Below are 12,848 nucleotides of genomic sequence, written 5' to 3'. Positions count from 1 at the left end.
CATCACTAATCCATGGCTCTCTCCCCTTATCAATGCCTGCCACATGTAATCGCTTCCCTGCACTCAACACATTCCAAGCTTAGTTGCACCCACTATATACCTTCCTCCTATAACCCTTAACTTCTGGTGTAGACCCTCTAAACCTCAGCACTCCCTCAGTGACATAAGTGTATTTGAGCCACAGGGCTCAATTCTCGGGCCGACTCTCTTCTCTGTGTACATCAATGATGTTGCTCTTGCTGCTGGTGATTCTCTGATCCACCTCTACGCAGACGACACCATTCTGTATACTTCTGGCCCCTCTTTGGACACTGTGTCAACTAACCTCCAGACGAGCTTCAATGCCATACGACTCTCCTTCCGTGGCCTCCAAACTGCTCTTAAACGCAGGTAAAACTAAATGATTGCTATTCAATCGATCACTGCCCGCACCTGCTCGCCCGTCCAGCATCACTACTCTGGACGGCTCTGACTTAGAATACGTGGACAACTACAAATACCTAGGTGTCTGGTTAGACTGTAAACTCTCCTTCCAGACTCACATTAAGCATCTCCAATCCAAAATTAAATCTAGAATCGGCTTCCTATATCGCAACAAAGCATCCTTCACTCATGCTGCCAAACACACCCTCGTAAAACTGACCATCCTACCGATCCTCGACTTCGGTGATGTCATCTATAAAATAGCCTCCAACAGTCTACTCAACAAACTGGATGCAATCTATCACAGTGCCATCCTTTTTGTCCCCAAAGCCCCATACACTTCCCACCATTGCGACCTGTACGCTCTCGTTGGTTGGCCCTCACTTCATACTCGTCGCCAAACCCACTGGCTACAGGTTATCTACAAGTCTCTGCTAGGTAAAGCCCCGCCTTATCTCAGCTCACTGGTCACCATAGCAGCACCCACTTGTAGCACGCGCTCCCGCAGGTATATCTCACTGTTCACCCCCAAAGCCAATTCCTCCTTTGGTCGTCTTTCCTTCCAGTTCTCTGCTGCCAATGACTGGAACGAACTGCAAAAATCTCTGAAGCTGAAGACTCATAATCTCCCTCACTAGTTTTAAGCACCAGCTGTCAGAGCAGCTCACAGATCACTGCACCTGTACATAGCCCATCTGTAAACATCCCATCTATCTACCTACCTCATCCCCATACTGTATTTATTTATTTATCTTGCTCCTTTGCACCCCAGTATCTCTACTTGCACATTAATCTTCTGCACATCTCCCATTCCAGTGTTTTAATTGCTATATTATAATTACTTCGCCACCATGGCCTATTTATTGCCTTAACTTACCTCATTTGCACTCACTGTATATAGACTTTTGTTTTCTTTTGTTGTAGTGTATGATTGACTGTATGTTTTGTTTATTCCATGTGTAAGTCTGTTGTTGTATGTGTTACTAAGCTTTATCTTGGCCAGGTCGCAGTTGCAAATGAGAACTTGTTCTCAACTAGCCTACCTGGTTAAATAAAGGTTAAAAAAAAAAAAAAAAAGTCATTCTCAGAACCCAACAAAAGTAACCCCTTGCTACTAGTAACATGGCCCATGACTATAGCCTCTTTCAATTACTGTCCCAACAGCGACTGCCGTGAGAATACCTAATGCATGTAATCTGTCAAGTGTTCGCCGGCTGTTAGAAATTGGCAAAGCAATTTCAATGATTTGGAAGAATATCCAACCTAACAAAACTCACAGGTTTCTTGAAAGTTTACCATGGTGTCTGAAATGCCAACACTTATCTCAATACTACTCTCACCATGATCTGGGTACGTGTAACTTTCAATTTAACTTCATAGTCCCAATATTGCAGAGTTAGCTGTCCTCCCTCTCCTTCGAGCTATTTCCTGTAACAATATACATAGTCTAAGGGAATGATATACCTCTATCACCACAACCTTAATTTATGATCCCCCACAGATCTCCACCACAATCACATTCCATCCCACTTAACAGACCTATGTTAACGTTCTGTCTCAACCAATGGCCTCATGTGTACCTCGCCCTCTGCTACAGATACATTCGCACATATATTATTCTACCTAACCCATAACACAATGGTCACTACTCCTAATGTACTTATAAAGTTATAAACATACTAAAACATCCTCAAATCAATTAGTCAATATACATCAGTCCCTCCTCTAGAACAATGATCACTCTTATGTTCCACAAAACCTAAAAACATGTTGACTTGAAAAGGAAAGAGGGGGGAAAAAGTATGTTTAATAATTTCACCTCCCCCGTTGATGTGACTAAAACTAGGGAAAGAACCGTCCATCCGTTACGTTCTATACCCATGTGACGCTGGTCTCCATGCCCTCGCCTTCATTTTCATCCTTGGGTGTTATCGCAAACAGACTATGAGCCTTGTGCAATTAATTGTACCGTATCATCCAGCAATCTATATGTATTGATGTGATTTAACATTACAATTATGATGACATGGAAAAACAAAAGAAAATGAAAAACCCATGGTTGACCCAAGCTATCATCCAGTAAATTCTCTAATAACCTCCCTGCCGGAGGATACTTAAAGATAAGGTTTCTAGATCCTCCTTAGGCCTAATAAATTTGAGCAATGCCCCCACCCCGCACCATTTGAAAGCAACTCACTCTTGCTGTATCCGAATTATAACTTAAATATTTTAGAAATTATCCAACCCAAATTCTGAATGACAATCCTTAGTGCTTACTTTGCTTAATTTTCTGACTCGATTTTCAAGCTTCTCAATTTAGCACACATCATCCCTGTTAGAATGTACATTTATAAACTTTTATTGCCGGTAAGAACTCTTCTCATTACAGCTCCCCTTTCTCCCTGTTTTCTTGTCGCAAGTGGCCTGGAGTTAGGTTCTAATTTTTCAGAGTAAATAACTCACGGACACTAGAGAAGCTTAACCAAGTTGAATTCTTCCCAAATGGTCATTACAGCTGTAATTCAGACAGACATGTTCCCATCATCACAAGTGTATGTGTGTGTATATATATATATTCAACTTTCGACACCCCTCCTATCCAAACCTCGCATCTTATGGTTCGACAGGAAGAGAGTAACAGGATAATAAACCATTATTTCTCCCTTCAGGGGATCTGACTTGACCTCAACCCCTCCTTCGCCTAATCCACAGATGGTCTCTCGTATCACCTATCACATTCCCATGACTCCCTTCCGCCCACCCAGCACATTCCACAGCCACTCTGTCTTACTACAGAGAACAATTAACTTCTCGCTCCTTTATATACTATGCGTCGGATCTATCATGTCTTTAATATCTCAATGTTCAAAGTTTACCCCGAATCCAACACTGTTAATGAAAGATCGGTATCTCAGTGCATACTTAGTCTAAATTGTTTGCAGTGTGTAGACCACCCCCTCCCCTTCTCCCTCACTTATCATTCTAGCCTGTTTTCTTCAGATAGCGTTACAGTTCATCTTCCCAACGGCACATGTAACTCTTGCCTGTTCCATTTGATGGCCCTTGATACTGTCCCGATTTCAATATCCAAATAAATTCATCCGTTTTTCCCACGTACACGAGTCTCTCACCTGAGCCGCTATCACCATCCTCTCTGGTCCATTTCTCCCACCAGCACCCAGGAACATGAGAGATGTGTATTATCTCTCTCCACGCTCACTCCACATGCGCGGTCTCAGGACTCTGGTGCACTCCTGCTGCCGGTACCCAGGTTAATGGCTTGGACTCAGAAGTGTTAAAAATCACTGTCGCATTGAACGCCTTTGTCGCCCTTTGACCACAAACACACACTGTTTGTGGCCAAATTATTCCTACATGCATTCAGACACCATCTGACGTTACCTTCTATGATCAAAACAACACTTTAGTTCAAATCATTTCTGTTTCAGGAAATCCAGACAAGCATTGACTATATGACAAATTATTACATTCCCAATTTCTTAACATTATCTCTACGACAAACGTCAAAGAGCATAACATACTGTTACTGTTTGAAACCACTTTCAAAATTAGTTCATACTCCTGTATTTTACTGGCGACCTCTCGGAAGAGTTACCAGATCAGGAAGTTAGCACCCTAACCCATCGGGGAATCCCACACTCCAGTAGACCCAATCTGGTGAAATTTGTATCGAAACAAAGACAAAAATGAAATCAGCAATACACATATCATAATCCATTTGGAGTAACTGTCATCCCTTATTAACATATATTTTTCCTTCTATATGCAGACTGAACAAAATACATTTGTATATTTACCCAAGGACCAGGGCCCTGGGAACTGGTAATTTCCCCTTTGAACCCATGATTCACATCGTGATTCAAAAACAATATGTTAAATCAAAAATAAACTAATATTTCCTTATAGAGTTATCAAAAGTTGTCTCATTAACCCCTGGTCGGGCTCCATCCAGCGAAAAATCCTAGCGCCATTAGCATAACAAAATTTAATATATATTTTTTTCCAAATATAGGACTATGTTATATCGTTTTATAGATACACCTCTCCTGAATCGAACCACGTTGTCCGATTTCAAAAAGGCTTTACAGCAAAAGCAAAACATTAGATTATGTTAGAGGAGTATATCGTAAAAGTAGCCACATAGCCATTTTCCGACCAACCACATGCATCACAAATAACCAAAAAACAGCTAAATGCAGCACTAACCTTTGACAATCTTCATCAGATGACACACCTAGGACATCATGTTACACAATACATGCATTCTTTTGTTCGATAAAGTTCATATTTATATATAAAAACAGCATTTTACATCGGCGTGTGACGTTGACTAACTATTTTCCCTCAAATGCATCCGGTGAAACAGTGCTACAATTTACTAAATTACTATTCGAATTTTTTTTTAAATGTAATATTGTCATTCTAAGATTTATAGATGAATATCTCTTGAAAGCACCTGTAATGCCAGATTTAAAAATAACTTTACTGGTAATCACACTTTGCGATAAAAGGGGATGCGATACTCAGAAAATAGGCTAGCAATACAGGTAGGCTAGCCATCTTGGAACAATCGCATATCAAATCTACTCTTGTATACTATTGTCAATAATCCCTTACCTTTGATTATCTTCATCCTTAGGCACTTCCAGGAAACCCAGGTCCACAACAAATGTATTTTCGTTCGAAAAAGTTAATCCTTTACGTCCCAATAGCTTGTTCTTGTTAGCGCGTTCTGAAGGCTGCTCCAAAACTTCCGTCGGCTGTGGGACTTCTCTCTCACAAAATGCATTTTTTTTTAAATGTAGGTTCGTTCAAACATGTCAAACGTTGTATAACATAAATCTTTAGGGCCTTTTTCAACCAGAGCTCCAATAAGATTCAAGGGGGACGATTGCATTGTGTTTCAAAACGTTTCGAAAGGGGAGGGTAGCCAGGGGCGCCGGCGTCATAATGGTGATGGCCCTCCTCATGTGACCACGTTCCACTGCGTCTCATTCATTCAGTTTTCACAGTAGTAGGCTCAAATCACTTTGTAAAGACTGGGGACATCTAGTGGAAGCAATAGGAAGTGCTCAATGAACCATTGCTCACGGTGTGATTTATAGGCAAGGGGCTGAAGTTGAGTCCGCAATTCAGAATTCCACATCCTGTTAAGATCGGTCTCTGAGTTTTGACTGCCATATGAGTTCTGTTATACTCACAGACACCATTCAAACAGTTTTAGAAACTTTAGGGTGTTTTCTATCCACAAGTAGTAATTATATGCATATCCTAGCTTCTGAGTTTGAGTAGGAGGCCGTTTTAAAATGGGCTCGAATGTTTTTCAAAAATCGCTGTAGCGCCCCCTATCCTAGGCGACCGTCAAGAGGTTAAGTAATGGTAGAATAGAGACTGGTGTTTCTCATTCATTGTATAATTAAATCCCAGCTGTTTCAATCATTTCTAGTGAGATTGATCAGGCCTCACCAGAAAGTCAGGTTGAAGGGCATTCGACACCATTAAATATTTCCTCTCCCTTTTCTTTCCCTGTCCTTCAGAAACCCTTTTAATATTTCAAACATTTCCATACTTCTGCATACCCAATTTTAAAACCAAATTGGAAAGACCCCACTAAATAAATCCCACGTTATCGACACCACTAACGCATATTCACAACCGGTAAATTATGTTTGTGTGTGTGGTAAACCGTAGGTCAAAAACACATGAACAGGCTTTACTAATCTGGGAACGCCGTTTATGGTCTAATCCAGATACTTTCATACTTAAAACTGCCAAATATAACTAACTGCTCTCCCCTAGACCACAGTCTCCGGGGACATTCCAACGGGAGATAATGAAACCCCCTCTCCTGGAAAAGAAAGTGTACATTTCGTTAACATTCACTATGCTACATTTTAATTAGCAATCCACAAGTATTAATTATAAACCAAACATGATAATGGTAAATCCGCTTTCCTTACTCCAATCATAAAATATTTGTTTTAATCCCCCCATTGTCTATGTATCCTTTATTTAGCAGGTACGATTCTCCATAACCACCGCAACACAATGTTCATGAACTAACAAAAAAAAAAATGTTGATTTGATACCTAAAATGAAAAGTTGTCACTTGCGCCGAATACAACAGGTGTACAGTCGTGGCCAAAAGTTTTGAGAATGACACAAATATTAATTTCCACAAGGTTTGCTGCTTCAGTGTCTTTAGATATTTTTGTCAGAGGTTACTATGGAATACTGAAGTATAATTACAAGCATTTCACAAGTGCCAAAGGCCTTCATTGACAATTACATGAAGTTGATGCAAAGAGTCAATATTTGCAGTGTTGACCCTTCCTTTTCAAGACCTCTGCAATCCGCCCTGGCATGTTGTCAATTAACTTCTGGGCCACATCCTGACTGATGGCAGCCCATTCTTGCATAATCAATGCTTGGAGTTGTCAGAATTTGTGGGTTTTTGTTTGTCCACCCGCCTCTTTGAGGATTGACCACAAGTTCTCAATGAGATTAAGGTCTGGGGAGTTTCCTGGCCATGGACCCAAAATATTGATGTTTTGTTCCCTGAGCCACTTAGTTATCACTTTTGCCTTATGGCAAGGTGCTCCATCATGCTGGAAAAGGTGATTGTTCATCACCAAACTGTTCCTGGATGGTTGGGACAAGTTGCTCTCAGAGGATGTGTTGGTACCATTCTTTATCCACAGCTGAATGGTCTCAGGATGCTTTACTGTTGGCATGACAAGCTTTCTTCCGGATGCCCCAAACAATCAGAAAGGGGATTCATCAGAGAAAATTACTTTACCCCAGTCCTCAGTAGTCCAATCCCTGTACCTTTTGCAGAATATCAGTCTGTCCCTGATGTTTTTCCTGGAGAGAAGTGGCTTCTTTGCTGCCCTTCTTGACACCAGGCCATCCTCCAAAAGTCTTTGCCTCATTGTGCATGCAGATGCACTCACACCTGCCTGCTGCCATTCCTGAGCAAGCTCTGTACTGGTGGTGCCCCGATCTCGCAGCTGAATCAACTTTAGGAGATGGTCGTGGCCCTTGCTGGACTTTCTTGGGCGCCCTGAAGCCTTCTTCACATCATTTGAACCGCTCTCCTTGAAGTTGTTGTTGATCCGATAAATGGCTGATTTAGGTGCAATCTTACTGGCAGCAATATCCTTGCCTGTGAAGCCCTTTTTGTGCAAAGCAATGATGACGGCACGTGTTGACAGAGGAAGAACAATGATTCCAAGCACCACCCTCCTTTTAAAGCGTCCAGTCTGTTATTCAAACTCAATCAGCATAACAGAGTGATGTCCAGCCTTGTCCTCGTCAACACTCGCCACTGTGTTAACGAGAGAATCACTGACATGATGTCAGCTGGTCCTTTTGTGGCAGGGCTGAAATGCAGTGGAAATGTTTTTGTTGGGATTCAGTTAATTTGCATGGCAAAGAGGGACTTTGCAATTCATCTGATCGCTCTTCAAAACATTCTGGAGTATATGCAAAATTGCCATCATACAAACTAAGGCAACAGACTTTGTGAAAATGAATATTTGTGTCATTCTCAAAACTTTTGGCCACGACTGTAGACCTTAGTGAAGTGCTTACTTACAGGCTCTAACCAACAGTGTAATTTTTAAGTAAAAAAAAAAGGTATTAGGTGAACAATAGATAAGTAGAGAAATAAAAACAACAGTAAAAGAGACAGTGAAAATAACAGTAGCGAGGCTATAATAGTAGCGAGGCTATATACAGACACCGGTTTGTCGGGCTGATTGAGGTAGTATGTACATGTAGGTATGGTTAAAGTGACTTTGCATATATGATAAACAGAGAGTAGCAGTAGAATAAAAGAGTGGTTTGTGGGTGGCGGGACACAATGCAGATAGTCCGGGTAGCCAATGTGCGGGGGCACCGGTTAGTCGGGCTAATTGAGGGAGTATGTACATGAGTGTATAGTTAAAGTGACTATGCATTTATGATAAACAGAGTAGTAGTAGTAGTAGCATAAAGTGGGGTTGGGGGAGTGGAACACACACAATGCAAATAGTCCGGGTAGCCATTTGATTACCTGTTCAGGAGTCTTATAGCTTGGGGGTAAAAACTGTTGAGAAGCATTTTGGTCCTAGACTTGGTGCTGCTTGCCATTCGGTAGTAGAGAGAACAGTCTCTTTACAGGGAAAATCGGGGCTGTCTGTCGCCACATCAATAGTAATTACTCCCAAACCTCTCCCGACGGTGTCCAGGTTGTTTTAGATTTCTTCACTCCCGTCTTTAAAACGCCTATTAACTATTTTCCAAGGTAGCGCTACCCACTTCCCCGGAGAGTAGTTATGGTATTTGTGCCTATTAATTGGTCACGGCACTTAATACCTTGTATTAGAACCAATACTATAGCGTCTGCAAATGTATTACTGGAGAATACGGATTACTTCATGTCTTATTCCAGTATTGCACCTCAAATATCACTGTTGTTGATAACCCACATTACCAAAATTATTCACACTTGTCTTCCTATTTTCCACAATCTTTCATGGTTCCCCCTCCCCATAGGGCATAAACCAACCTCTCTCCGTATTGCTACTACACGTAACTCAAACAGTGTTCGAATATCTTATTTTTCCATAAAAAAAATAAATAAAATGTTTTACTCACTAGCTGCAAGAACTCTCGTCTTCCTAAAACTCACTGTCACTGCAGCTGGGACTTTTGTCCCTTTTACAGATCTCGCAGGGGAATACCCCCACTAGGGACCTATCCTATACTGTATTGTCTCTCATGGACCTCGCAGAGGAAAACCTCTACTTGGGACCTGTCCTTAAAGGAACCCACCCTACACCTGATTTTTTTACCTGGATCTTGCAGAGGAAAACCTCTATTCGGGACCTGTCCTTATGGAACCTACCCTACACCAGATATTTACGACCGGTCGTTACACAATGGGCCTACTGAATAAACTCAGGCTTTCTAGGTCCGTATCCTATAATTGTTCAGCCTACGATTCTCATCTCCCCAAGATGTCAAAATGAGTGGAAACAGGTGTAGGAACTGTGTCTACCATGTTTGTTGCCAGCTCCAGCTCCACTGATCTGGACTCTGGTTTAACTACAAATCGTGGTGAACCCTGCTCGTAGCGCCAACTGTTAGAGTTTTTATTCTGAAAATTAAAACCTATGGACACTATGAAAGCTCAACCAAGTTTATTCTTCCAAGAGGATCAATACAGCTGCATTAGACACAAACATTTTCACACAAGCACTGATATTTAACCTCTCTAGGGTCGGCGGGACGAAATCGTCCCCCCTACTCAACAGCCAGTTGAATCCCGTGGCGCGTTATTCAAATACCTTAGAAATGCTATTACTTCAATTTCTCAAACATATGACTATTTTACACCATTTTAACCTCTATGGGCTAGGTGGGACGCTTGCGTCCCACCTACGTAACAGCCACTGCCAGCATGTGGCGCGATTTTCAAAACCTTAAAAATCCTATTACTTCAATTTCTCAAACATATGACTATTTTACAGCCATTTAAAGACAAGACTCTCGTTAATCTAACCACACTGTCCGATTTCAAAAAGGCTTTACAACGAAAGCAAAACATTAGATTATGTCAGCAGAGTACCAAGCCAGAAATAATCAGACACCCATTTTTCAAGCCAGCATATAATGTCACCAAAACCCAGAAGACAGCTAAATGCAGCACTCACCTTTGATGATCTTCATCAGATGACAACCCTAGGACATTATGTTATACAATACATGCATGTTTTGTTCAATCAAGTTCATATTTATATCAAAAACCAGCTTTTTACATTAGCATGTGACGTTCAGAACTAGCAAACTTCCGGGGAATTCGCTAACATTTTACTAAATTACTCACGATAAACGTTCACAAAAAGCATAACAATTATTTTAAGAATTATAGATACATTACTCCTCTATGCACTCGATATGCACATTTTGCAATATTCTAAGTACATAGCCCAGGCATCACGGGCTAGCTATTTAGACACCCGGCAAGTTTAGCACTCACCAATATCAGATTTACTATTATAAAAGTTTGATTACCTTTTGTTGTCTTCGTCAGAATGCACTCCCAGGACTGCTACTTCAATAACAAATGTTGGTTTGGTCCAAAATAATCCATCGTTATATCCGAATAGCGGCATTTTGTTCGTGCGTCCCAGACACTATCCGAATGGTAAAGAAGGGTCGTGCGCATGGCGCAATTCGTGACAAAAAAAATCTAAATATTCCATTACCGTACTTTGGAAGCATGTCAACCGCTGTTTAAAATCAATTTTTCTCGTAAAAAGCGATAATATTCCGACCGGGAATGTCCATTTAGCTAAACAGAGGAATGAAAACAAACCTTTCGGTCGACGCGGGCACGAGCCTGAGTCTCACAGTACTGTAACCAGCCACTACCCAAACGCGCTACTTTGTTTCAGCCAGAGCCTGCAAAGCCACGATTCCGCTTTTTGCCGCCTTCTGAGAGCCTATGGCAGCCGTAGGAAGTGTCACGGGACAGCTAAGATCCTCACTCTTCAATAAACAGAGACAAGAAGAACGACACCTTGTCAGACAGGCCACTTCCTGCATGAAATGTTCTCAGGTTTTTGCCTGCCATATGAGTTCTGTTATACTCACAGACACCATTCAAACAGTTTTAGAAACTTTAGGGTGTTTTCTATCCAAAGCCAATAATTATATGCATATTCTAGTTACTGGGCAGGAGTAGTAACCAGATTAAATCGGGTACGTTTTTTATCCAGCCGTGAAAATACTGCCCCCTAGCCATAACAGGTTAACAATGAAAGCAAAACATTAGATTATGTCAGCAGAGTACCCAGCCAGGAATAATCAGACACCCATTTTTCAAGCTAGCATATAATGTCACATAAACCCAAACCACAGCTAAATGCAGCACTGACCTTTGATGATCTTCATCAGATGACAACCCTAGGACATTATGTTATACAATACATGCATGTTTTGTTCAATCAAGTTAATATTTATATCAAAAACCAGCTTTTTACATTAGCATGTGACGTTCGGAACTAGCATACTTCCGGTGAATTTACTAAATTACTCACGATAAACGTTCACAAAAGACATAACAATTATTTTAAGAATTATAGACACAGAACTCCTCTATGCACTCGATATGTCCGATTTTAAAATAGCTTTTCGGTGAAAGCACATTTTGCAATATTCTAAGTAGATAGCCCGGCATCACAGGGCTAGCTATTTAGACACCCAGCAAGTTTAGCACTCACCAAAGTCAGATTTACTATAAGAAAAATGTTATTACCTTTGCTGTTCTTCGTCAGAATGCACTCCCAGGACTTCTACTTCAATAACAAATGTTGATTTGGTTCAAAATAATCCATAGTTATGTTCAAATATCCTCTGTTTTGTTCGTGCGTTCAAGACACTATCCGAATGGTAAAGAAGGGTGACGCGCACGATGCATTTCGTGACAAAAAAATTCTAAATATTCCATTACCGTACTTCGAAGCATGTCAACCGCTGTTTAAAATCAATTTTTATGCCATTTTTCTCGTAAAAAAAGCGATAATATTCCGACCGGGAAAGCGTGTTTACGTTCAAAGACGAAAGAAAATAAAACATGGGGTCGACTCGTGCACGAGCCTCAGTCTGATGCTACTCTGACCGGCCACTATCCAAACGCGCTAATGTTTTTCAGCTAGAGGCTGAAATTACATCATTCAGCTTTTTCCCGGGTTCTGAGAGCCTATGGGAGCCATAGGAAGTGTCACGTTACAGCAAAGATCCTCAGTTTTCAATAAACAGAGCCAAGAAGAACAAGAACTTGTCAGACAGGCCACTTCCTGTAAGGAATCTTCTCAGGTTTTTGCCTGCCATATGAGTTCTGTTATACACAGACACCATTCAAACAGTTTTAGAAACTTTAGGGTGTTTTCTATCCAAAGCCAATAATTATATGCATATTCTAGTTACTGGGCAGGAGAAGTAACCAGATTAAATCGGGTACGTTTTTTTATCCGGCCGTGCAAATACTGCCCCCTATCCCCAACAGGTTAAACATAGGATTAAAGATAAACGTCTTGTTAGTCCAGCCGCTGTGTCAGATTTCAAAAAGGCTATACGGCGAAAGCACACCACGCGATTATGTTAGGTCAGCGCCTAGCCACAGAAAACCATACAGCCATTTTCCAACCAAGGAGAGGTGTCACAAAAGTCAGAAATAGCGTTGAAATTAATCACTTACCTTTGATGATCTTCATCTGGTGGCACTCCCAGGTCTCCATGTTAGACAATAAATGTTCGTTTTGTTCGATAATGTCCCTCTTTATGTCCAAAAACCTCTTTTGTTGGTGCATTTAGTTTAGTAATCCAAAGGCACAATAGGCGCTCAACATCTAGAT

General features: G+C 41.1%; 1 protein-coding gene across 1 annotated transcript in view; it reads left to right on the top strand.

Moving 5' to 3' along the window:
- Positions 1-12,848, top strand: part of stk4 (Serine/threonine-protein kinase 4) — a 75,734-nt gene that overhangs the window by 12,523 nt on the left and 50,363 nt on the right. The window lies entirely within an intron of this gene.

Source organism: Salmo salar, chromosome ssa22 (assembly GCF_905237065.1).
Source record: "Salmo salar chromosome ssa22, Ssal_v3.1, whole genome shotgun sequence".
Classification (NCBI taxonomy): domain Eukaryota; kingdom Metazoa; phylum Chordata; class Actinopteri; order Salmoniformes; family Salmonidae; genus Salmo; species Salmo salar.
Note: the sequence above shows the minus strand (reverse complement) of the source record. Positions and strands in the feature narration are given on the sequence as shown.